This window comes from Podarcis gaigeae (genome assembly GCF_964106915.1).
Source record: "Podarcis gaigeae genome assembly, chromosome: 9".
Classification (NCBI taxonomy): domain Eukaryota; kingdom Metazoa; phylum Chordata; class Lepidosauria; order Squamata; family Lacertidae; genus Podarcis; species Podarcis gaigeae.
Window position 1 is genome coordinate 73,740,547 of NC_139685.1, and position 5,692 is coordinate 73,746,238.

At 44.1% G+C, this 5,692-nt stretch overlaps 1 long non-coding RNA gene across 1 annotated transcript; it reads left to right on the forward strand.

Moving 5' to 3' along the window:
* Nucleotides 1–590: 590 nt before the first annotated feature.
* On the forward strand, nt 591–1,048 carry LOC310852977. The gene is made up of 2 exons (XR_014568501.1): nt 591–806; nt 1,003–1,048. It is a non-coding gene; the product is annotated as an uncharacterized lncRNA (long non-coding RNA).
* Nucleotides 1,049–5,692: the final 4,644 nt, after the last annotated feature.

Below are 5,692 nucleotides of genomic sequence, written 5' to 3' on the forward strand. Positions count from 1 at the left end.
CAGACAAAACTGATGGAGTATGCAGAGGCCCTGCCTTTCCATGCTCTGCCAGAAGAGGCCGGTGGCGCCAGCTCCCAGTGCCCTCTGCCACTACCGTGGTTGCCCCAGATGGACTTAGTCTTGGCCCTAATAGCAGCTCTGCTGGCTGCAAAGTATTACCGCGACTCGGAGGTGGTCCTTGCAGGGAGGGATGAATAAATCTTTGCTAGGGTAGCCTTGGAGGCACTGATGCCTGAGTGGAGGGGGCTATGACTGGGGCTGTTTGAAGAGCATTGAAGGGGGTCAGTGGAGTCAGTGCTGGTCTCATGAAGCTAATAAGCTGGTGGGCAAAAAAAGGCATTTTGGGGGTGTCTGGAGATTTGGGAAGGCTTTTGTTTTTCAAAATGTCTACAGTGCAGGCCCAGAGCTGCCTATTCAGAAAGACTCCCCAGTAAAGTGTGTATTGGACTGCAATTTAACAATGCCATCCTCTCTCTGTCTGTTAGGAATTAAATCTCATGGAGTTCTGTGGGATTTCATTCCCTTGGAAAGTGTGGACAGGTAGTAGTTAGTCTAAACTAGTTTCAAAGTAATGATTCTTCAACATCAACTTCGTTGGACTGGTCATATTGTGCGGATGTCCGATTATTGTCTTCCAAAGCAACTACTCTATTCTGAACTTAAGAATGGAAAGCGTAATGCTGGTGGTCAACAAAAGAGGTTTAAAGACTCTCTCATGGCAAATAAAAAAAAAAGTAGTATAAACACCGACAACTGGGAAACACTGGCCTGTGAGCGCTCCAGTTGGAGAACAGCCTTTACCAAAGGTGTCATGGGTTTTGAAGACACTCAAACTCAGGATGAAAGGGATAAATGTGCTAAGAGGGAGGCACGCTTGGCAAACCTTCACCATGATCAACTCCCACCCGGAAACCTATGTCCCCACTGTGGAAGGATGTGTGGATCCAGAATTGGCCACCACAGTCACTTACAGACTCGCTGTTAAGACCGTGTTTATGGAAGACAATCTTACTCGGCTACGAGTGATCGCCAAAGAAGTAGAAGAAGATAAGTTAGTCTAAGGTTTGCAATTGTGCGTGCATGTACGTGGAGAGCAAGTCTGCTTGAATCCCATAGGACATGCTTCTGCAAAGACATGCATACGCTTGCACTGTAAATATACTTTGCACAGCACTTAATGAATGTAGGCAATTAACACGCTAGTACGTCTCCAGAGAGATCACTGTTCCACAAAGACATATTAGTGGTGTTAAGTCACGATGGCAGCAAGAAAGGAGATTCTGACCAAACATAAGCAACAACCTTCTGGCAGTAAGAGCTGTTTGGCAGTGGAATGGTCTCCCTCAGGAGGTGGTGGAATCTCTTTGGAGGTTTTTAAGCAGAAGTTGGATGGGCATCTATCATGTATGATGTAGCTGAGATTCCTGCATTGCAGGGAGTTGGACTAGATTACTCTTGGGATATCTTCCAACACTACAATGCTGCAATTCTATGATTCCATGATCTCCAGCGCCAGAGCCAGCATGCCTCTGAGGCTGTGTACACCCCATACTTCAAAGTAAGTTAAGTGTGCTGGAAAATGCAGCTCTGATGAGCAAATTACAGTTCCCAGGATTCTTTTGGTCTGTGCTTTTTTCTGGCGGTACTCAACCGTATGCAGTAGTGGCACCTTTCCCCCCCTAGAAAAAGCCACTGGAGTCAATGTACAGAGGTGCCCTGAAAACATCTTCAAAGCCTTGGTCCATGTTATCTGGATTCATAACCCACGAGGGTTTCTAGCCTGCTTGACTACAAAGGGGAAATAAATCCCTTAGAATCTGGGCCTGTTAAAAATCTGAACTGTGATTTCTGGTTCCCTGGAGATTTTCAGTGCTAGGAATTCATCCAATTGAACTTGGTGCCTCAAATTGTGCCAAGATGAGCATCACCTGTTGAGTCACCTTGAGCCATCGTTATTTTTCTCAGTATTGGATTTCTTCAACCAATCACTCAGGGAATATGTATTCCTCGTATACAAAGCAGATGATAAGCAGAGTAAATGGGCAAATGTAAAAATAGGCAAGGTCACATACACTGTGAGACTGAAAGCACATAAATCACACACACCCATCTACCTCCATCCCTGGAACTGAAGGGAGTTTTGTATTGCAAGGTAATGCCATCTCCTTTATTTATGCAGAAAAAAATCAGCTGGGGTGGGCCTATGGAAGTGCAGAGCAGAAAAGAATAGGGAGTTGAATGTGGCTAGAGAATGCTTGAACAAAGGATAACTTGGAGCACTCCAATTCTATATACAGTCAAACCTCAGTTGTTGAACGTAATCCATTCCGGAAGCCTATTTGACAACCGAATCACAGCTTCCGATTGGTTGCAAGAGCTCCCCATGTTCAGCGGAGGCTGCATTGGATGTTCGGCTTCCGAAAAACATTCAAAAACTGGAGCATTTACTTCCAGGTTTTCAGCATTCAGGAGCTGAATCGTTCGAAAACGGAGCCATTCAGGAGCCGAGGTTTGACTGTTTAGCTGGCCCTACCTTTAGCACACCTCGCCACTGCCGTAAATAGCCTGCCCAATTGCTGCAGCCCCAGCCAATCGGCAGCAGGAATTGCTGCTGCAACCAATCACAAGCACAATCGCCACTGCCAATCTCCTGCTGCTGGCTGGGGCCACCAATCAACTGTCCCCCCTCTGCTATCCGTGTATAAGACAGCCCACAATTTCTGCCTATTAATTCTAAGGAAAACAAATCTTATATACAGAAAAATACAGTATATAGGGGACCACTGCTCTAGACTCTGTGATCAGTGCTTGATCTCCAGATTTCCCCATGAGGAAAGGGCAGAAGTCAGCATCCCCCCCTTCCTTTCTCCCTCCAAGTGCACTGATCTTATAAGAAGCTGCTACAAGAGAATGACTGTGGTTAATATCAAGGGAGGGGGGTTTCTAAGACTAAGGTGAAACTGTAAAGCTCCCTTGGTTATTTTTGCTGTTGGATGAAGAAGAAGAAGAAGAAGAAGAAGAAGAAGAAGAAGAAGAAGAAGAAGAAGAAGAAGAAGAGTTTGGATTTGATATCCCGCCTTTCACTCCCCTTCAGGAGTCTCAAAGCGGCTAACATTCTCCTTTCCCTTCCTCCCCCACAACAAACACTCTGTGAGGTGAGTGGGGCTGAGAGACTTCAGAGAAGTGTGACTGGCCCAAGGTCACCCAGCAGCTGCATGTGGAGGAGCAGAGATGCGAACCCAGTTCCCCAGATTACGAGACTACCGCTCTTAACCACTACACCACACTGGCTCTGGATGCAGCATGCTGTTTAAGTAATCTATATTTTTAGTATTGAAATGTGTGTGTGTTATAGATTATTGCATTTTTGTTTTGCTACTTTATTTTGAAATTGTTCCTATGTTATTGTTTTGCTACGTTATCGTGAAATAGCTATTATGCAATGGTTCTGCTATGTTGTTATGAATTTGTTTTTGTAGCGTTTGTTTGAAACGCACCCCTGTGCAAAAGAAGATATAATACTTTTTATGTATGCAATGATGGCAGTGAGAATGCTCCTAGCCCAGAGATGGATGGATGGAATGAAGGAAGGAAGGAAGGAAGGAAGGAAGGAAGGAAGGAGAAGAAGAAGAAGAAGAAGAAGAAGAAGAAGAAGAAGAAGAAGAAGAAGAAGAAGAAGAAGAAGAAGAAGAAGAATAGTAGTAGCAGTAGTAGTAGTTTGGATTTGATATCCCACTTTATCACTACCCTAAGGAGTCTCAAAGCAGCTAACATTCTCCTTTCTCTTCCTCCCCCACAACAAAGGACCAACAAGAGAAGAATGGCAGACGAAACTGAGGGTGTATGCAGAGATGGCGAACTTGATGGGGAAGATCAGAAACCAGGAAGATCAAGTATTTTTAAAAGACTGGAATAAATTCTTAATTTATTTAAAAGACCACTGTAAACAGTTAAAATCATTGGCAGGGATGTAATGACACTTGCAATGTGGAATCAACTATGGTAACTACTATATGGATATACAACAGATGGATAATGGTAAAAGATGCAGAATACGGTAAATATGGAACCCATGGAGGGAAGGAAGGAGGTCCGAAGGTTCGAAAAAAACCTTTTATTTTAATGTTTGAAATGGTTAAAGTTAAAATGTATAAAACCAGGGCCGGATTTAGGTTTGATGAGGCCCTAATCTACTGAAGGTAATGGGGCCCTTTATATGTCCAGCTGTGCTTTGTCAACAACAAATTGTCACAGTTTTTTGACTTGGATATATGCTATATGGTAATTTATGGACTAGTAGGTATCTACCCAAATGCAATTATGGTTTTAAACACAGTATAAGGAGTCTCTATAGGAGTATAATGTATTTTAAAATGGGGTTTCAGAGTTTTTAGGGGTTTTTGAATGTCTTATGTAGATTTTTCAATTCATTGTTCTGTATGGGACAATGACAATAAAGATATCGTATCGTATTGTATCGTATCATATCGTAAGGCCATTTGCACATAACAAATAGGAGCCTACACAACACAAAACACTGTTGCTGTATGTAGGCTTTATTTTATTTGTTTTTTATCTTATGTTTTGGAAATGTAGATCCAGGTGTGTGTGTTTTTCCTTTAATTTTTTTTTGGTGGGGGCCAAGAGAGTGGGGCCCTAAGCTATAGCTTGTTTAGCTTATACATCAATCCAGCACTGTATAAAACTATGTAAAACCAATTTTTAAAAAATTAAAAATGAAATGCACCCCTGTTTCTTTGTTGTAAGCCGCTTACATAAGCATTTTTAATTTATTTTTGGGTGGGAAAGCAGCAAACGAATAAAATGAACAAATGAATGAAACCCAGCACCAGTGGTAGCTGCAGCAGCAAGGGAGGACAAACAGGAATAGAATAATAGAACTGCACAGTTGGAAGGGCCCCTAGGGGTTATCCAGTCCCAGTGGCATAGCGTGGGTTGTCAGTACCCGGGGCAAGGCAAGTAATTTGCACCCCCTAACCCGTGGATTAGGCAGAGACCTGCAAGTGCGAGCACGCCCCCCAGATGTTGCTCCCGGTGCGGCCGGCACCCCCTGCACCCCCACGCTACGCCACTGTCCAGTCCAACCCCCTGCAACGCAGGAATCTCAACTAAAGCATCAATGACAGATGGCCAACTAACCCCTGCTTTAAAATCTCCCACAAAGGAGAGCCCACAACCACAATGAATTATTTCTCCCCTTCACCCCTCCTGCTGCTGCAGTAAATGAGAGAGGAAAGCCTGTGTTTCAAAACAGATAGGTAGCCGTGTTGGTCTGCCATAGTCAAAACAAAAAAAATTCCTTCCAGTAGCACCTTAAAGACCAACTAAGTTAGTTCTTGGTATGAGCTTTCGTGTGCATGCACACTTCTTCAGATACGTATCTTTAAGGTGCTACTGGAAGGAAATTTTTTTGTGTTTCAAAAGGCAGACTTCTTCCTGATACTCAGCCCAGGTAGCAGCTGTGGCAGGTGGGGAGCGAAGGAGATGATCCTTCTGCACTCCGGTAGCATCCCTGCACTCTTCCTTTGAAGCACGGATAGGTTTCCAGGCTTCCCCGCACCTTGCCAAGCCGACCCCACGGTGATCCTTTCAACTTACGAATAGGGGATTGAAAGGCTCCGCAGCGAGCGGATGCTTGAAAAGCCTGCCCAGCGCTCATCCTTTCAATAGG